We start from the raw sequence: 22606 nt of genomic DNA, 5'->3' as shown, positions 1-22606 counted from the left end.
ACTTATCAAACTAAACACCCCAAAAAAACAGATAACCCAATTAAAAATGGGCAGAAGACATGAACAGATATTTCTCCAAAGAAGACATCCAGATGGCCAATAAACTCATGAAAAGACTTTCAACATCACTGATCAGCAAGGAAATACAAATAAAAAGTATAATGATAGGGGCCCCTGGGTGGCTCAGTCAGTTGAGCATCCGACTTTGGCTCAGGTCATGATCTCACAGTCCGTGAGTTTGAGCCCCGTGTCAGGCTCTGTGCTGACAGCTCAGAGGCTGGAGCATGTTTCACATTATGTGTCTCCCTCTCTCTGACCCTCACCTGTTCATGCTCTGTCTCTCCCTGTCTCAAAAATAAATAAACGTTAAAATTTTTTTTAAAAATCTACAATGATATATCACTTCACACCTATCAGAATGGCAATAATCAATAACAAAAGAAACTACAGGCAAGGATGTGAAAAAAGGGGAACCCTCATAGACTGTTGGTGGGAATGCAAAACGATGCAGCCACTCTGGAAAACAGAATGGAGGTTCCCTAAAAAATTAAAAATATAAATAACCTACCATACAGCAATTGTACTATCAGTTATTTACTCAAAGAACACAAAAATGCATATAAATTACATATATATATACACACATATACATTCACCAGTTGATGTATATAAATACACATACATACACATACATACAATGGAATGTTACTCATCTATACAAAAGAATGAAATCTTGCCATTTGCAAAGACATGGGTGGAGCTAGAAAGTCTTATGCTAAGCAAAAAAGTCAGTTGGGGAAAGATTCCCTCATATGTGGAATTTAAGAAAAAAAGAAACAAACAAAGAGGAAAAAAGGTAGAGAGAATAACCAAGAAACAGACTTGTAACTATACAGAACAAACTTATGGTTACCAGAGGGGAGGTGGGTTAGGGGAGGAGTGAAATAGGTGATAGGGATTAAGGAGAGCACTTATTGTGATGAGGACCAGGTGTTGTAAGGAAGTGTTCAGTCACTATGTTGTATATCTGAAACTAATATTACACTGCATGTTAACTAACTGGAATTAAAAAAAATCTTTAAAAACTTTCTGTATATTTTGTTGTTCATCTTATTTGAAACTCTCTTCAATGTAAATCTTCCTAAAAGTATAATCTATGAGCACTAATTGACTTATGCAAATGCATACAACTTTTGGTTACAGGTCTAGGAAAATATGTTTTTTCCATGGTGTGTTATATTTTTACTTCATTAGTTAAGAAAAAATTTAGACAGTGTGCTCATCTCCTTCTCATATAAAATATGGGTTTCATCCTGATTAGCTTTTTATTTCTTCCCGTATTCAGAAAAGAAATTTGGTCAACATAATAGGATAAGATAGAATATTATATTATGAGAACAATTCTACTGTTTCATTGGCTTAAATTATCAAGATTTATTTCTCATTTTTCAAGGCTAATGGAGTCTGTACATGGCATTGTCAGTCACTATGGCAGAGCAAAAGAAATAAATCAATAAACTGCACAATGGATTATAAAGCTTCCACTTGAAAATGACACAAGTCACTTTTGCTCATATTTTAATGACCAAAAAAAATGACATAGTCACATATAATTTCAAGGAGACAAAGTAGTACAAATCTATAATTTGTCCAGAGAAAAATCCATAAATTGTTGATGAAAAACATTAATGACTAACAAAATTCTCCATCGGATGACTTTTCAAGTAACTTCTAATATGTTTTTTAGTTGTCATTCCTACTTCTCCCACCCCCGTATTGCAATCAGTCATCTGCTTAGCAAATGATAACATCAAGGGCTCCATTTTCAAAATTAGGTGTATAATTAGATTGTTAACCCACTGGGTAGGAATTTTTTTCAAAATGCTTCAGAGTCTATACAGTACTTCAAAAATAGTTTCCAGTGCTGTTGCTATTCACCAAATCCTTAATTTGATAACCAAGATTTGGAGCTGACTGTCTATATTCCTCAATTCCTGTTTGAGGGCTCCAAAGTGGACTATGAGTTACTAGAAGAGAATGCTCTAGAGATTGGCTATCTCGAATAAAATAGCCAGACCTCAAATATCTCACACTGATGTGTGAATGTATAAATATATTTAATACCATTTTATGGAACTTTCTCTTTGGTAGACTTTTGCCAGCTTTGAATCCCTTTGAGCAACAAACTCTCCTCAAAACAATTGAAAAGTGTTTATTAGAATATTCCATGTTGTAAATAAATTCAATGAGCAATTTAAAACTGTAATATGCCTTGATACCACCAAATATAAGCTGCAAACACTCCTTTTATTATATAATCCCAGTACTAAGAAAAGTTACCAGGCAAATGGGAATGATCATATGATTCATACATTTTAAATTGCAATTTCTGAATGAGATGATCACATCATTCATTATTACATTTCTAGCCATAGATGAAGGATCATACTTTCCATTTTCTCTAGAAACTGTATTTCTCTAAAAGTATATGCAAAGATTTAGTTCAAAAACTTTAAATATGGTATTTGGTTGCTGGCCTGTCTGTATGAAGATGGTAAAGAAGTATGACTTTGAAATTAGACTGGTTCTTTAAAAAAAATTAATGTGTATTTATTTTTGAGAGAGAAACAGTGTGAGCTGGGGAGGGGCAGAGAAAGGGAGACGCAGAATACAAAGCAGGCTTCAGGCTCTGAGCTGTCAGCACAGGGCACAACGCGAGGCTCAAACTAGTGGACTTAGAGATCATGACCTGAGCCTAAGCCGGTCGCTTAACCTACTGAGTCACTCAGGCGCCCCAAGACTAGTTCTTTATTAGTGAAAGTTCTGCAAATTTCTCTGTATAGCTATGCTTTGTGAACATTTCCCTCTACTTGGACCAACGGAAACTTTGTTGGCTTTATATTTTTCCCATGGGACATCTATGCTTAGTGGGAGAAAGCAGCCATAGTCAAAACTTATTAAGACTTTTCTAATGTGTCAAAAAAAAAGGAGAGACACTAGTTTTTTCCAGTATTGTGGTTAGATTCCCATAACTGCCTCTTTTATCTTGAGGTACAGTTATGATGAACAGGGAGCATATACATGTTTGTCTGTTTTCTAATTTCTATTATATTAAGAGGAAGAATGATCCTTCAGAGACCATTTAGCTAAAGAAAAGCTGAATTGAGATCATGCAAGCACCACAGAGCTGCCATCCTTTTTTCAAAAAGGGTCAGCGTTATTGGTCCCAGTTAATGGTAAGCTTGATGTGGATTACAGTAACTGCTTCCTGAAGGTGTTACCATGGACACAGATATCAACATTTTTTCCAGGATAAGTTATACAGTGAAAGAAAAACTGTAAGAATATCGTTTCCAGCACTGGATCTTGCAAAGAAGAAAGATATAAAGACCTCCTGGCCACGTGGTCATATGTGTTTCAAAAATTTGTGGAACACTTTCTATTATTATTTATTGAGTGATCTATGTTTATTGTACTAAACACTTTTCAGACATTATCTCATTTAATCTTCATAATAATACTTTGAAATAAATACCCTTATTATTTTCACTTATTTTGGATGAAGAAATTGAATCTCAGGAAAATGAATTATCCAAGATTATGCAGCCAGTAAGTGGCCTAAGTGGGATTCACCTCTGTTATGTTTATTCTCAAAGTTGTGCTCTCCACCCGTTTATTATACTGGTGCATATTTGTAATACAGAGGAAACCATAATCTGTGTTTGGAAGTAAGAACTCAAATACAGCAGTGCCTGAGATGTAGCAGATACTTAAAAACCCTTTTATCAAATTAATTAATGGTGAAGTTAATTTTCTAAGTGTGTTGGCAGAACTTTAAGATTGCCTCTAAGATCCCCTGCACACACTTTGTACAGTACCTGTGACTGTGAATATTATGGATCTTAATTCCATGATTAGGTTATGCTATATGTCACATTTGACCTTAACACAGAGAAATTACCTGAGTGGGCCTAGCCTATTCACATGAACTCTTTAAAATCAGATAATTTTCTCTGACTCATTGTAGAAAAGAATGTCAGAGATATAAAGTATGAGAAGATTAACATGTTGTTGCTAGCTTGAATACGGAGAGGAACATATTATAAAGAATGTGCATGCCTTTTAGTTTTGTTGGTTGTTTCCTTTGCTGTGCAGAAGCTTTTTATCTTCATAAGGTCCCAGTAATTCACTTTTGCTTTTAATTGATGGGGGGTGGGAGGGAGGGGAGGGTGGGTGATGGGTATTGAGGAGGGCACCTTTTGGGATGAGCACTGGGTGTTGTATGGAAACCAATTTGTCAATAAATTTCATATATAAAAAAAAAAGAAGAAAAAAAAAAAAAAGAATGTGCATGGCCATTAGTAGCTAAGAGTAGACCTCAGCCTACAGACAGTAAGGAAATAAGAACCTTGGATCTAAAATCATACAGAAGTGAATTCTGAGAAAAAAAAAGGGAACTTTTTCCCAGAGTCCTTAGATAAGAATCCAGTTCAACTATCATCTTAATTTCAGTCTTCTGAGATCCTCAGAAGAGAATCCAGGCAGGTGATGACAGACTTCTGAAATACAGAATTATAAGCTAATAAATAAGTGTTGTTTTACATTGTTAAATATGTGGTAGTTTGTTACACAACAATAAAAAAGCAATATACAAGTTGTTTGATTTTATTTTTTTGTAAATATAATTTATTGTCATGTTAGCTAACATACAGTGTATACAGTGTGCTCTTTGTTTCAGGAGTAGATTCCCATGTTTCATTACTTACATACAATACCCAGGGCTCATCCCAAAAAGTGCCCTCCTCAATACCCATCACCCATTTCCCCTGATACCTCCATCAATCCTCAGTTTTTTCTCTGTACTTAAGAGTCTGTTATGGTTTGCCTCCCTCTCTGAAACTATTTTTCCCCTTCCCTTCCCCCATGGTCTTCTGTGAAGTTTCTCAAATTCCATGTATGAATGAAAACATATGACTGACTTATTTCACTTAGCATAATACCCTCCAGTTTCATCCAAGTTGTTGCAAATGGCAAGATTTCATTCTTTCTCTTTGCCAAGTAGTATTCCATTGTATATATAAACCACAACTTCTTTATCCATTCATTAGTTGATGCACGTTTGGGGTCTTTCAATAATTTGCTATTGTTGATAACGCTGCTATACATTGTGGTACATGAGCCCTTATGCATCAGCTCTCCTGTATCCTTTAGATAAATTACTAGTAGTGCTATTGCTGGGTCATACGGTAATTCTATTTTTAATTTTTTGAAGTACCTCCATACTGTTTTCCAGAGTGGCTGTACCAGTTTGCATTCCCACCAACAGTGCAAAAGGGTTCCCCTTTCTCCACATCCTTGCTAGCATCTGTTGTTTCCTGAATTGTTAATTTTAGCCACTTTGACAGGTGTGAGGTGGTATCTCAGTATGGTTATGACTTGTATTTCCATGATGATGAATGATGTTGAGCATCTTTTCGTGTGTCTGTTGGCCATCTGGATGTCTTCTTTGGAAAAGTGTCTGTTCATGTCTTCTGCCCATTTCTTCACTGGATTATTTGTTTTTTGGGTGTTGAGTTTGGTAAGTTCTTTATAGATTTTGGATACTAACCCTTTATCTGATATGTCATTTGCAAATATCCTCTCCCATTCCATTGGTTGCCTTTCAGTTTTGTTGTTTGTTTCCTTTGCTGTGCAGAAGGTTATCTTGAAGAGGTCCCAATAGTTCATTTTTACTTTTATTCCCCTTGCCTTCAGAGACGTGTCAAGTAAGAAGTTGCTGCAGCTGAGGTCAAAGAGTATGTTGCCTGTTTTCTCCTCTAGGGTTCTGATGGTTTCTTGTCTCACATTTAGGTCTTTCATCCATTTTGTGTTTGTTTTTGTATATGGTGTAAGAAAGTGGTCCAGATTCATTCTTCTGCATGTTGCTATCCAGTTTTCCCAGCACCAGAGAACTAAAGAGACTGTCTTTCATCCATTGGATACTCTTTCCTGCTTTGTCAAAGATAGTTGGCCATGCATTTGTAGGTCCAATTCTGGGTTCTCTATTCTATTCCATTGGTCTATGTGTTTGTTTTTGTGCCAATATCATACTGTCTTGATGATTACAGCTTTGTAGTTATGGCTAAAGTCTGGGATTGTGATGCCTCCAGCTTTGGTTTTCTTTTTCAACATTACTTTAGCTATTCTGGGACTTTTGTGGTTCGATACAAATTTTAGGATTGTTTGTTCTAGCTCTGAGAAGAATGCCAGTGCAATTTTGATTGGGATTGCATTGAAAGTATATATTGCTTTGGGAAGTATCAAAATTTTAACAATATTTTACCTACAATCCATGAGCATGGAAGGTTTTTCCACTTCTTTGTGTCTTCTTAGATTACTTTCATAAGTTTTCTATAGTTTTCAGCATATAGATCTTTTACATCTTTGGCTAGGTTTATTCCTACATATTTTATGGCTCTTGGTGCAGTTGTAATTGGGATCAATTTCTTGATTTGTCCTTCTGTTGCTTCATTATTGGTGTATAGAAATGCAACTGACTTCTGTACATTGATTTTGTATCCTGTGACTTTGTTGAATTCATGTATCAGTTCTACCAGCTTTTCAGTGGAGTCTTTTGGATTTTCCATGTAGAATATCATGCCACCTGTGAAGATTGAAAGTTTGACTTCTTCTTTTTCAATTTGGATACCTTTTATTGTTGAGGCTAAGGCTTCCAACACTATTCAATACATTAGTTATAATATTAAATCAACCATACTGCATATAGTTCTTATTTTATTATGAGTTTTGTTTTTTAGGATTGTCAATTGTCTATTTTTCCTATGAAATAGTTGAACCCATATTTTAAAATTTCATACAGAGGGAGTATCACAGTCTACAGAGATTTTATTACCAATATTTATACATTTGTGAAAATGATCCAATGCTTTTTAAAAAAAATATTTATGAATTTGTGTGTGTGTGTGTGTGTGTGTGTGTGTGTGAGAGAGAGAGAGAGAGAGAGAGAGAGAGAGAGAGAGAGATGGGGGGAGAGAGAGAGAGAGAGAGCAGGGAAGGGGCAGAGAGAGACAGAGACATGAAATCTCAAGCTGGCTCCACACTGACAGCGCAGGGCCTTACACTTATGAACCGTGAGATCATGACCTGAACTGAAATCAAGAGTGAGAGGTTTAACCAGCTGAGCCACCCAGGCACCCCTAAGATAGTCCAATACTTTTAAGATCAACAACAAATTGAAAGAATCACATGTGCTTTTTTTTACTTTAAACTCACCATATTTCACTAACCAGTATATTTTCACTCTTCTCTCTTTGTAGCCAACATACTGTGATTCAATGCTATTAATCATTCTGGTCTAGCATATTATAGATAGGTCTTTAAAAAGTTGCAATCACCATGTCCTGATGTAACATTATTAACTGAATCTTTGGTAGCTCTATTATAGCAATGTGTGATATATAGCTGAAGAGCTACCTAGAAATGTAGTTATGTATAAGAATTCAATCTGAATGACAGTTTCACCATGCTTTAGGTGTTATATAATGATTTACAATTTCAAATTGGACGATTAGTGTTCTTTACTGATATAATTTAAAAATGTTTTTTTAAACTTGTATTAAAAGAGAATGGTGGTCCTTTATTCATTTTGAGTTTATTTTTGTAAATGGTGTGAGAAAGTGGTCTAGTTTCAACCTTCTGCATGTTGCTGTCCAGTACTCCCAGCACCATTTGTTAAAGAGGCTGTCTTTTTTCCATTGGATGTTCTTTCCTGCTTTGTCAAAGATGAGTTGGCCATATGTTTGTGGGTCTAGTTCTGGGGTTTCTATTCTATTCCATTGGTCTATGTGTCTGTTTTTGTGCCAATACCATGCTGTCTTGATGATGACAGCTTTGTAGTAGAGGCTGAAGTCTGGGATTGTGATGCCTCCTGCTTTGGTCTTCTTCTTCAAAATTCCTTTGGCTATTCGGGGCCTTTTGTGGTTCCATATGAATTTTAGGATTGCTTGTTCTAGTTTCGAGAAGAATGCTGGTGCAATTTTGATTGGGATTGCATTGAATGTGTAGATAGCTTTGGGTAGTATTGACATTTTGACAATATTTATTTTTCCAATCCATGAGCAGGGAATGTCTTTCCATTTCTTTAAATCTTCTTCAATTACCTTCATAAGCTTTCTATAGTTTTCAGCATACAGATCCTTTACATCTTTGGTTAGATTTATTCCTAGGTATTTTATGCTTCTTGGTGCAATTGTGAATGGGATCAGTTTCTTTATTTGTCTTTCTGTTGCTTCATTGTTAGTGTATAAGAATGCAACTGATTTCTGTCCATTGATTTTGTATCCTGCAACTTTGCTGAATTCATGTATCAGTTCTAGCAGACTTTTGGTGGAGTCTATCGGATTTTCCATGTATAATATCATGTCATCTGCAAAAAGCGAAAGCTTGACTTCATCTTTGCCAATTTTGATGCCTTTGATTTCCTTTTGTTGTCTGATTGCTGATGCTAGAACTTCCAGCACTATGTTAAACAACAACGGTGAGAGTGGGCATCCCTGTCGTGTTCCTGATCTCAGGGAAAAAGCTCTCAGTTTTTCCCCGTTGAGGATGATGTTAGCTGTGGGCTTTTCATAAATGGCTTTTATGATCTTTAAGTATGTTCCTTCTATCCCGACTTTCTCAAGGGACCTAAATGTGAGACAGGAAACCATCAGAACCTTAGAGGAGAAAGCAGGAAAAGACCTCTCTGACCTCAGCCGTAGCAATCTCTTACTCGACACATCCCCAAAGGCAAGGGAATTAAAAGCAAAAGTGAATTACTGGGACCTTATGAAGATAAAAAGCTTCTGCACAGCCAAGGAAACAACCAACAAAACTAAAAGGCAACCAACGGAATGGGAAAAGATATTTGCAAATGACATATCGGACAAAGGGCTAGTATCTAAAATCTATAAAGAGCTCACCAAACTCCACACCCGAAAAACAAATAACCCAGTGAAGAAATGGGCAGAAAACATGAATAGACACTTCTCTAAAGAAGACATCCAGATGGCCAACAGGCACATGAAAAGATGTTCAGCGTCGCTCCTTATCAGGGAAATACAAATCAAAACCACACTCAGGTATCACCTCACGCCAGTCAGAGTGGCCAAAATGAACAAATCAGGAGACTATAGATGCTGGAGAGGATGTGGAGAAACGGGAACCCTCTTGCACTGTTGGTGGGAATGCAAATTGGTGCAGCCGCTCTGGAAAGCAGTGTGGAGGTTCCTCAGAAAATTAAAAATAGACCTACCCTATGACCCAGCAATAGCACTGCTAGGAATCTACCCAAGGGATACAGGAGTACTGATGCATAGGGGCACTTGTACCCCAATGTTCATAGCAGCACTCTCAACAATAGCCAAATGATGGAAAGAGCCTAAATGTCCATCAACTGATGAATGGATAAAGAAATTGTGGTTTATATACACAATGGAATACTACGTGGCAATGAGAAAAAATGAAATATGGCCTTTTGTAGCAACGTGGATGGAACTGGAGAGTGTGATGCTAAGTGAAATAAGCCATACAGAGAAAGACAGATACCATATGGTTTCACTCTTATGTGGATCCTGAGAAACTTAACAGGAACCCATGGGGGAGGGGAAGGGAAAAAAAAAAAAAAAGGACGTTAGAGTGGGAGAGAGCCAAAGCATAAGAGACTGTTAAAAACTGAGAACAAACTGAGGGTTGATGGGGGGTAGGAGGGAGGGGAGGATGGGTGATGGGTATTGAGGAGGGCACCTTTTGGGATGAGCACTGGGTGTTGTATGGAAACCAATTTGTCAATAAACTTCATATAAAAAAAAAACTTAAAAAAAAAAAACTGAGAACAAACTGAGGGTTGATGGGGGGTGGGAGGGAGGGGCGGGTGGGTGATGGGTATTGAGGAGGGCACCTTTTGGGATGAGCACTGGGTGTTGTATGGAAACCAATTTGTCAATAAACTTCATATAAAAAAAATAATTGCATTCTCAAACAACAAAAAAAAAAGAGAATGGTGGTGATTTCAATAATGATAGACAGCAACAAATGTATTAGAAATGATGAGGAAGTTGGTAACACTGATGCAGCTTTTTCTTTATGCTCAACATGATATGATCTAAAGCTTGGATTGCAGAAATGTCATTCCAAGTAATAGTGTCATAGGTTGAGCAAATACAGATTTGTTTGTATTCTGATGGGAATTTCTTAAGGCTGAGAGCTAGGAAGAAAATCATCTTTTAACTTGTAAACTGAGCAAATTTGATCTGGAAATCATTGAAAGAAAATAAATATGAAGCCCCAGAATGTCATCTTTATAAGTTATTTTTATACCCATAAATACTTTTGAGTGCAAAAGCTGGCAGCTTTATTGAATACCATACCTGCATTTTGGTTGAAATGCTACTTGCATCCCTATCAACTTCCAGTGGATTTCTCTCACAAGCACCAGTATCACTTAAAGCCTGGGATAAGTTCTTGCTATTGTATGACTACTTCATCAAAGGCCTTTGATGAATAAGAAATAAGTATAATTGGGATAATACAATAGTATGAGTTGACTTTTTGCATGATCCAGATGATGTTAGGAAAATATGAAAATGAATATTTTCAATATTTCTTATAGTCAGAGAGAACATTATTCTTTTCCCCTGGGAAATTCATTTTTTTTTAATCATTGTGTACTACATTAGTCAGGATTTCCTACATTTAAGCTGAACCATAATTTAATAGAGCTGGGTCATATGATCTATATTTTGCAAGCTAAAGAGCATCACATGATTTCAACAAATAAATTTTTCAAAAACCAATTTAAGGCTCTGATAATTCTCAGCTTCTGCTTCTACTTTACTAACCTATGTCTTCTAATCTGCATTCCTTAAAGCTTCAAAATAAGAAGGCCTGAATTTCCTGTGGAAACATTTTCCTCCTTATACAGTCACCCAGAAAACACTGGATAATAGCTATGTTTTAAAGAATTTATAGACAAATTTAGGCAATATCTTTGATGAAGTGTTTCCCTGTGCTACAGTCATGAAAGTGAGAAAAAGAAAGGTAGGTATATGCAGAGAAGTGGTAACATATTATTGCACTCTGATACCTTTTTTTTATTACATTAAATTATTTTCTTAGTTGTAATCTGAATATAATCATATCATTCTAAGTCTTATATAAATGAACAGACCAATCCAACTAGGAAGTCTCAAAAGAGGTATTTGAGAGTAGCCCTTTAATGGATTTAGGGAGGGAGATGATTGAAAGAAGAGAAGGCAGACTATCTTAAACCCAATTCATTGCTTAAAATGAGAGGAGTATTCAGATTCACCTGGTTTTCTCTTAAGCTTATTCTCCCTTCACCTGAGACCATTAAATATCCTCCTGGAGTAGGAATTAACAAAGTACAGCCTGTGGGAAAAATTTGGTCTATCACTTCATTTTTTTGAACAAATTCTTTAGGAACAGAGTTACAAGCATTGGTTTTGTCGATGGCTGTTTTTGCACCACAATGACAGAGTTGAATAGTTGCAACTGTATAGTCCTCAAACCTGAATATTTCTCTCTGACCCTTTACTTAAAAAGTTTTATCCCTTTCTTAAAAGTTTGCCTTTCCCTTATTTTCACCTCCATTGTCTTCTCTAGGAACAAGTCTATACAGAAAATAACATAAGTAGCTATTATTCAGTACCCTGAAACTTAGTGTCAGCTTACCTCTACTGCAGGTGACTAATTTTTAAGTATATAATTAAATTTTTATATTTGTGCTTGATCATTTGACTTTGTAACCTGCCGAATAGTACAGAGACTAGGTCTCAAGTTTTCTTTGGTTTGCATTTCTCTGTCCCAAATTTTGTTACTGAATCCCAGCACAGTGACTGTAGCTCTACTACCCACTGGATAACTTCATTCCTGCCTCTTGCTCACCTAGAGTTTGAGTATCACTACCCCACAATTATTACACATCCATTAATTGAGGCATATGGGCACCTGTATGCTTGCTTGGGTTTCAAAGTACAGCCATAATTCACTTTGAATGCTGTGTATTGGATGATATATTGGGCTTTCAGAACCATTGACTGAGTCAGACCAAATGAGTGTGTTTCTCATCCACATGCAAAGTTCTAGTTTCAGATTCCCTTCTTCCAAGTTTTCTTCATCTTATTACAGGTAAGTAGCCATGCTAAAACAAGAAAAAAATATGTTGGGTCAGGAATTTAATTGGGGAATGAAGAAGGATGATTTTATCACAAGCACAGACCTATCAAAATAAAATATATAGAGAGAACAAAATAGTTTCTGGCCTTCTGAAAGGGAGTAGAATAGAATCCTGTCTCATTTTTTAAAAACTATTTTAATATTAACACTAAGTGTCCATTGAGTTATTTATGCTAAGGGCAGAAATATACAATTTAAAGTAACTTTGAGCCTTGGGTCTCAAAGGGGATAATTGTGGTATCAGACTATGAAATCTGGTGTTGGGAGCAGCTCCCTTTACTGGGGTAAACAGCCTGGGAAATAACTGGGAAAACTTGGAAGAAGGCAAATTGGGAAAAAAAAAAGTAACACACACATACAAAAAAAAAGGTATGTGCAAAAGTTCTGCTTATAGAAAACCTACTCTTGGCTAATCACATCAAATTCTATATGCCTGAAAGTGGAATTAGCATCTCTTCCAAAAGGACATATATTTTTTATCTTTTAATAAATGATACATCCAAGCTAACAACAATAGAGTCACCTTGAAAGTTTTCATCTTTTTGATCTTCTGAATCTAATCTTTCAAGAAATTATGTTGATTCTCCCACTAAAGATATACTTGTCACATCACTGTATTTCCCTTGCTGTAATTCTGGACTTAGGACTCATAATCTCTAACCTGAATTTCTACTATAGTTTGTAAAGTTCCAAACACTTCCCACTGCAGGCAAAAAGAAATAGCAGCCAAAACACAACAGTAGAGTGTACACAGCACACACCAGAGACACTTCTTAAAGTGTCAGGCCCTGGACAGTATATGAAAACTTGATATAGCCATCAATCTCAAGAACAAGAAATACAGCAAGCTTTACTAACACAGAGAAGATAGAGACTAGACAAAATGCCAAGACAGGGGAATTCATCCCAAAAGAAATGACAAGAAAAGGTCATGGCCAGGGATCTAATCAAAACAAATAGAAGTAATTTTCCTGAAGCAGAATTTCAAACAATAATCATAAGGATACTACCTGGGCTTGACAAAAGTGTGCAAGACACCAGGGGGTCCCTTAAAGAAGAGACAAAAGCCTGAAAACTAGTCAGGCTGAAATTTTAAAAATGCAATAAATAAGTTGCTAAACCTCCTAAATGTAATGACAGGGTATCAGAATGGATGAAAAAAAAAATAAAAAACAAAAAACAAAACAAAACAGAACAAAACAAACAAACAAGGGGGGAAAAAAACAAGACCCATCTATCTATATGCTGCCTACAAGAGACTTACTTTAGAAGTAAAAATACTTATGGACTGAAAGGGAGGGGATGGAGAACGATTTATCTTGCTAATAAATGACAAAAAAAACAGCTGGAGTAGCCATACTTATATCAGACAAACTAGATTGTAAACCAAGGACTGTAACAAGAGATGAAGAAGAAGGTCACTTCATCATAATAAAGGGGTTTATACAACAAGAAGATTTAATAATTATAAATATATATGTGTTGAACTTGGGAGAACCCAAATATATGCCAATTAATAACAAACATGAAGACACATTGATAATAATAGAAAATACTTTAACACCACACTAACATCAATGGACAGATCATCTAAGTAGATTTCAACAATGAAACAATGACTTTGAATGACACACTGGACTAGATGGACTTAACAGATATATTTAGAACATTCCATCCTAAAACAACAGCATACATATTCTCTTCAAGTGTATATGGAACACTCTCTATAATAGATCACATACTGGGTCACAAATCAGTCCTGAACACATACAAAAAGATTGGGATCATACTAACAATACTTTCCAAACACAATGCTATGAAACTTGAAATCAAGTACAATAAAAATTTGGAAAAATCATAAATACATGGAGGCTAAAGATCATCCTACTAAAGGATAAATGAGCTAAGCAGGAAAATTAACAAGAAATAAAGACATACATGGCAATAAATTAAAATTTAAAAATGACATGCCAAAACTCTGAGCTGCAGCAAAGGTGGTTATAAGAAGGCAGTGTATAGCGACATAGTCTTACTTCAAGAAGCAAGAAAAGTCTCAAAACTAACCTTACACCAAAAAAAAGCTAGAAAATAAACATTAAAAAAAAGCCTAAACCCAGGAGAGAAATAATAAAGATTAGAACAAAAATAAATGTTGTAGAAACAAACAAACACACAAAAAGTAGAATAGATCAACAAAACTAAGAGCTGGTTCTTTGAAAGAATTATAAAATTGGTAACCCCCTAGCCAGAAAAGAGAAGGGACCCAAATAAATAAAGTCATGTAATGAAAGAGGAGAGATCACAACCAACACCACAAAAATATAGGCAATTATAAGAGAATATCATAAAAAAATTATAAGCTAAAATATTTGGCGACCCGGAAGAATTGGATAAATTCCTAGAAGCATATAAACTACCAAAACTGAAAGAGGAAGAAACAAAATTTAAATAGATTGATAACAAGCAAAGAAATGGATTTACTAATCAAAATCTCCCAACAAGCAAAAGTCCAGAGCCAGTTGACTTCCCAGAGGAATTCTACCAAACATTTCAGAGTTAATACCTATAATTCTCAAACTGTTCCAACAAATACAAATGGAAGGAAAACTGCCAAACTCTGTATACCAAGCTAGCATTACCTTGATCCAAAACCAAAGACCCCACTAAAAAGGAGAATTACAGGACAATATCCCTGATGAGGATGAATGCAAAAATTCTCCAAAAGTTACTAGCACATTGAATCAAACAGTACATTTAAAGATTTATTAACCAGAAATAAAAGACATCCAAATTGGCAAGGAAGAAGTCAAGTGTTCACTATTCACACACAACATGATACTCTATGTAGAAAACCCACCTGTTCAGATTCTGTGTCTCCCTCTCTCTCTGCCTCCCCCCTACACACTCACACTCTGTCTCTCTCTCTTCCCAAAATAAACACTAAAAAGGGGGGGGGCGTGGGTGGCTCAGTCAATTAAGTGTCTGACTTCAGCTCAGGTCATGATCTCACAGTTTGTGAGTTCAAGATCTTCATCAGTCTCTGTGCTGACAGCTCGGAGCCTGGAGCCTGCTTCAGATTCTGTGTCTCCCTCTCTTTCTGCCCCTTCCCCATTCACATTCTGTCTCTCTCTCTCTCAAAAATAAATAAACATTGAAAAAAAAAAGAAAACCCGAAAAGCTCCACCAAAAAGTTGCTAGAGGTGACACACGAATCAGCAAAGTTGCAGGAGACAAACATGAGGTATATAATGCTGTTGGATTTCTATACACCATAATGAAACTCCAGAAAGAGAAACCGAGTAATCGATTCCATTTACATTTACACCAAAACACATATGATACCTAGGAATAAATCTAACCAAAGAAGTAAAAGATCTGTACTCTGAAAACTGTAGAAATCCTATGAAATAAATTGAAGATGACACAAAGAAATGGAAAAAAACCTTCCTTGCTCATGGATTGGAAGAACAAATATTGTTAAAATGTCGATACTTCTGAAAGCAGTCTACACATTTAATTCAGTCCCTGTCAAAATAACACCAGCATTCTTCACAGAGATAGAACAAGCAATCCTAAAATTTGTATGGAAATACAGAAGACCCTGATTAGCCAAAGCAATATTGAAAAAGAAAAACAAAGCTAGAGGCATCACAATTCTGGACTTGAAGTTCTATTGCAAAGCTGTAGTGATCAAGATAGTATGGCAAAAACAGACATATAGATCAACAGAATAGAATAAAAAACCCAGAAATAGACCCATAACTATATGGTCAACTAATCTTTGACAAAGCAGGAAAGTATATCCAAAGGAAAAAAAAGTCTCTTCAACAAATGGTGTTGAGTAAACTGGACAGTAACATGCAGAAAAATGAAACTGGACCACTATCATACACCATAGAAAAATAAATTAAAAATATATGATAGACCTAAATGTGTGACAAGAAAGCAACAAAATTCTAGAAGAGAATTCAGGCAGCAACCTCTTTGACCTCAGCTAGAGCAACTTGTTACTTGACATGTCTCTGTAGGGAAGGGAAACAAAAGCAAAAATGAACTATTGGAACTTCATCAAGATAAAAAGCTTCTGCACCATGAAGGAAACAATGGACACAACTAAGAGGCAGCTTATGGAATTGGTGAGGATATTTGCAAATGACATATCAGATAAAGGCTTAGTATCCAAAATCTATAAAGAACTTACCAAACTCAACATCCAAAAAACAAATAATCCAGTGAAGAAAGGGGCAGAAGATATGAATAGACGCTTTTCCAAAGAAGACATGCAGATGGCCAACAGACACATGAAAAGATGCTCAACATCACTCATCATCAGGGAAATACCAATCAAAACCACAATGAGATATAACTTCACACCTGTCAGAGTAACTAAAATTAATAATACTGGAAACAACAGGCTTTGGCAAGGATGCTGGGAAAGGAGAACCCTCTTGTATTGTTGGTGGGAATGGAAACTGGTGTAGCCACTCTGGAAAACATTATGGAGGTACCTCAAATTGTTAAAAATATAACTGCCCAACGTCCCAGAAATTGCACTACTAGGTATTTACCCAAAGGATACAAAAGAGCCACGTGTACTCATATGTTTACAGCAGCATTATTAACAATGCCAAATTATGGAAAGATGCCAAATTTCCACTGATGATGAATGGGGATATATATGTATGTGTATATATATATATATGGCAAGCCATAAGAGACATTTAACTATAGAGAACAAACTGAGGGTTTGTGGACAGGAGGTGGGAGGGAGATGGGCTAGATGGGTAATGGATAATAAGGAGCGCTCCTGTTGTGATGAGCCCTGCGTGTTATATATAAGTGATGAGTCACTAAATTCTATTCCTGAGACTGATATTACACTATACATTAACCAGAATTTAAATAAAACCTTGATATAAAAAAAATCCACTTTCATATGACCCCATCAACTTTCTTTCTGTGACACCAAAGACTTTTATCAAGTGCTCACTCTGCCAGTAACATTCTAACCGTTTCCACCTTTCCTTGTACCTACTAAAATTGGTATTTCTCATTACTACTCACCTCTCCCCAGCACCATCAAGGGTAACCACTAACCTGAATTCTAACACTATACATTATTTTTTTAACTTTCTATATATGAAATAGTATATTATATATCCTTTAATGCCTGTTTTCTTTATGTAGTATCATATTTGTAAGATACAACCATATTGTTATGTGTAGTTGTAATTTTTCATTCTTCATTCTTTATAAAGCATTTTGCTTTATGAAAATACCGCAATTACTTGCTTATCAATAATGTTGATAAAGACAAGTGTTCAAGAGCTGATGGAACTCTCATAAACTGCTTGTGGGAAAGTAAATTGAAACATTTTGGAAAACAGTTTGGCAGTTTATCCTAAAGTGAACGTGTACACATTTTGAGACAGCAATGTCACTACTAAATATATGCCCGACAGATAAATTAAATGTGTCCACCAAGTGACAGATATAAGAATATTTCCAGAAGCACCACTTATTATCTTTTTTTTTTCAATTTAGCCATTCTACAATGGTATCAAGTTTTTTTTAATTTGAATTTATTTTAATGAAAAATAAAGTTTAGCACCTATCACCAGCTTGAATATCATTTTTGTAGGGTACTTGTTTAAGTCTTTTGTGTATTCAAAAATTGTACTCTCTCTCTCTCTCTTTTCCTATTTATTTGGAATGCTTTTTTTATATATTATGTATATCAACCTTTTCAGAAAAGGATTAATATATTTTGGGAATACCTTCCCCCACTTTATGCATTACCTTTTCACTCTTTAATTGGTATCTTTTGATGCACAGAAGTCTTAAATCATAATATAGTCTAATATATCAATTTTGCCTTATGATTTGTAATTTTAGTTTTCTGTAGGAAAATATGTGCCTACTCCAATGTTATGAAGTTGTTGTTATATATTTCTTATAAAAGTTCTACCTTTATCTGATTTATTTATTTATTTAAAATGTTTATTTACCTTTAGAGAGTGAGATTGTGCAAAAAGGGAGGAACAGAGAGAGAGGGATAGAAAGAATCTCAAGCAGGCTTCATTCAACTAGCATAGAGCCCAACACAGGGCTTGACATGGGGCTTGAACTCACGAATGGTAAGATCATAACCTAGCTGAAATGAAGAGCTGGACACTTAACTGACTGAGCCATCCAGGAACCCCTATCTGTCATATTTAGATCTGTTTTTCTTGTCTTTTTTTTTGTTTATAATAATACATAGGAGCAAAATTCATTTTTCCACATTTGATAGCAAATTGACCCAGTATAATTTACTGCAATAGCAGGCTTTCCACTGTGCCATGTAGTTTCAACTTCATCATATACCAGGTAATTTACATAGGTGTTAGTTTCTGGATGTTCCTAGATGATCCATTAGTCTACCTGTGTCTTCTGGTTTCAGTATCACACTTTCTTAATTTCTGTAAGAGGTCATTATAAGCCTTCCTGCTTTGATTCTCTTCCAAATTACTTTGACTATTCTCTACTATTTATATTTCTATATAAATTTTAAATCAGCTCATCATACTCAATAAAAAGCCCATTGGGGTTTTGGAGAACTGACATCTTCATATGGACCTTTCTAATTTGTAATCATGAATTTTTCATGTTATTTTCAGTTCTTTTCTCAGTGATATTTTCTATGTTTCTGTGTAGCAGTCTTGCCTGCCATTCTTCAAAATTATCCCTTAGGAACTTAGTATTTTAATCTATTTTAAATGGGATAATAAAGTGTAATTTCCTAATTTTGTTGCCTATATGTGGGAAAATTATATTTTATATTGGTTTTGTATGCACTGAACTTGTTAAATTTATGTTTTTATTCTAAAACATTCCAGATGTCTTTTAGATTTTACATGTACACTGACAATTTCTATGTGAATGTTTTATTACCTTTCCAATGTCTTATAGCATTGGATAGAACCTCTATTAAATAATAAATATAAATGATAGTTGGACATCCTTAATGAGTGAAAACTTCAGGGGGTGATTTTTCTATATTTTGCCATTCAGGTTAATATTTTCTATACATTTTAGTGGACATTGTCTATCACATTAAAGAGGCTCCCTTCTTTCCTTAATTTTCTGAGAGCTTTATCATAAATGGGTGTGCAATGTTATCAAGTATTTTATCTGTCTCAAGATGATCATATGTTTTCCCCTTTATTATTTTAAAATGCAGAATTATGTTGATTGATTTTCTAATTTTTTTATTTATTTTTTGAAGGAGAGAGAGAGACAGAGCATGAGTGGTGGAGGAGCAGAGAGAGAGGGAGACACAGAATTCAAAGCAGGCTCCAGGCTCTAGCCTGTCAGCACAGAGACCGATGTGGGGTTCGAACCCACAAACTGTGAGATCATGACCTGAGCCGAAGCCAGATGCTCAACCGACTGAGCCACCCAGGAACCCCTATGTTGATTGATTTTCAAATGTAAAACCAACATTGCATTCTCTGAATAAACTCTACTTGATCATGATGCATTATGCCTTTTATGTACCACTGAATTATTTTTGTTAATATTTTTGTTGGAAAACTTTTGCATTTATGTTTAATATAGCTTTTAGTCTTCTTTCTTACAATGTCCTTGTCAAGTTTTGGTATTACGGCTATGCTAGGCTTATATAAAGAGTTGGAAAGATTTTTTTTTCTATCCTCTGAAAGGATTTGTGTAAGGTTGATATGATTTCTTCCTTAAATATTTGGAAAATTTCAGCAGTGAAACAAACCAGGATTAGAATTTTCTTTGTGGAAGTGTTTTTAATTACAGTTTAAATTTCTTTAGTAAATTATCTTTTTATTCAGATTTTCCATTTTTTGGTCTCAACTTTAGCAAATGATGTCTTTCAAGGAATTTGTCCATTTCAATTATTATTGGGAAAAAGTTGTGTAATAATATGCTTTTATTACCCTTTAATGTACACAGGGTCTTAAAGATGACTCCTCTTTCCTTTCCTGTATTGGCAATTTGTGCTTTCTCTCTCTATTACTCAATCTTTCACAAGAATTTTTAATTTTGATAAAGTCCAATATAAGTATTTTTGTTGTTGCTTGCATTTTTCATGTCCTATCCAATAAATCATTGTCAAGTCCAACATCATGAAGTTTTCCCCTCAGTATTTCTAGGAGTTCTATAGTTTTACCTCTTATATTTAAAACTTTGGTCAACTTTACTTTTTTTATCTATGGTATAACGTAAGAGTGTAATTTAATTCTTTTGCATGTGGATACCCAGTTTTCCCCATGCAGTTTGTTGAAAAGACTATTTCCCTATTGAATATTCTTGAAACTCATGACAAAAATCACTTGGCCATATATGGAAGGGCACTTCTGGGCACTTTCTTCTATTATTTTGTTCTTTATGTCTTTTTAAAATTTATTTATTTATTTTGCAAGAGAGAGCAAGAGAGTGTGAAAGAGTGGGGAGGGGATAGAGAGAGAGGGAGAGAGGGAGAATCCCAAGCAGTGCACAGCCTGATGTGAAGCTTGAACTCATGAATGCAAGATGATGACTTGATCCAAAACCAAGAGTCACACACTTAACTGACTGAGCCACCCAGGCACTGCTTATATGTCTGTTTTTATGCCAGTATCACAGTTTAAATTATTGTAGTTTGCAGTCATATCTAAAATCAGGGAGTATGAGACCTCCAACTTTGTTCTTTTTAAACACTGTTTTGGTTATTTGGAATTTCTTGAGAATCCATTTGAATTTTAGGATAGATTGCTATATTTCTACCAAAAAACATCATTGGGATTTTGATAGGAATTGAATTGAATCTTCAGATTTCCTTCGGTATTAATATCTTAATATTAAATCCTCCATAAGCATAGCTTCACGAACATGAATTTATTTGTATCTTTAATTACTCTCAGCAATGTTATACAGTTTTCAGTGTACAACTCTTTCATAACTATGATTAAATTTATTCATAAGTATTTTATTCTTTCTCATTCTATTGTGAATGGAATGGTTTTCTTCATTTCCTTTTTGATTGGTAATTGTTAATGTATAAAAAAGAAACTGATTTTTGTATGTTAATTTGTATTCTGTAACTTAATTTTTAAAATACTTCAAACACATTTTTTGTGGAATCCTTCAGATTTTCCACATAGATAATCATGTCATCTGCAATCAGAGAAAATTTTACAACTTCACTAATGATTTGTATGCTATTTATTACCTTTGCTTGCCTAATTACCCTGCCAGATACACAATTCTCATCTGACAGTTTATTCCTTCAGCACTTTAAAAATTAAAAAAAAAAATTTTTTTAACATGGATTTACTTTTGAGACAGAGAGAGACAGAGCACAAGTGGGGGAGGGGCAGAGAGAGAGGGAGACACAGAATCCCAAGCAGGCTCCAGGTTCTGAGCTGTCAGCACAGAGCCCGACTCGGGGCTCGAACTCACAGACCACAAGATCATGACCTGAGCCGAAGTCGCTCAACCAACTGAGCCACCCAGGGGCATCTGTTTTTTCAGCACTTTAAATATATTATTCCAAATCAATCAATCAATCAATCAATCAATCAATCATTCAATCTACTGCCTTCTGGCCTCCAACTTTTCTGCTGAGAAATCAACTGCTAATCTAATTGAAGATTTTTACATGACCACTTTTCTCTTGCTGCTTTCAAGATTCTCTCTTTGTCTTTGTCTTTCAACAGATTAATTATAATGTATCTTGGTGTGGGTATCTTTGAATTTATTTTACTTGGATTTTGTTGAGCTTCTTGGACTTGTAGACTCATCTCTTTCTTAAAATTTGGGAACATTTTAGCCATTATTCCTTCAATTTTTCCTACTTCTTTATCTCTCTTGTCTTCTTCTGGAAATCTAACAATTATTATATTTATCATTTCTTATAGACCCCTTAGCTTTTGTTCACTTTTCCTTGTTCTTTTTTTCTTTTTTCTTCTTGGAATTGATAATTTCAAATGTCCTTTTTTTTTTTAATTTTTTTTTAACGTTTATTTATTTTCGGGACAGAGAGAGACAGAGCATGAATGGGGGAGGGGCAGAGAGAGAGGGAGACACAGAATCGGAAACAGGCTCCAGTCTCTGAGCCGTCAGCCCAGAGCCCGACGCGGGGCTCGAACTCACCGACCGGGAGATCGTGACCTGAGCTGAAGTCGGACGCCCAACCGACTGAGCCACCCAGGCTCCCCTCAAATGTCCTTTTTAAAGGTTGGCTGATTCTTCTGTCCCTTTAATTCTGCTGTTAAACCCCTTTAGTAAATTTTCATTTTAGTTATTGTATTATTAGGTTCCAGAATTTCTCTTGCATTTCTTGTTATGATTTCTATCTCTTTATTGATATTTATGATTT

The sequence above is a fragment of the Lynx rufus genome, unplaced genomic scaffold (assembly GCF_022079265.1).
Source record: "Lynx rufus isolate CCGP_SWC_20201006 ecotype Redwood Valley unplaced genomic scaffold, mLynRuf1.p SCAF_14, whole genome shotgun sequence".
Classification (NCBI taxonomy): Eukaryota; Metazoa; Chordata; class Mammalia; order Carnivora; family Felidae; genus Lynx; species Lynx rufus.
Note: the sequence above shows the minus strand (reverse complement) of the source record.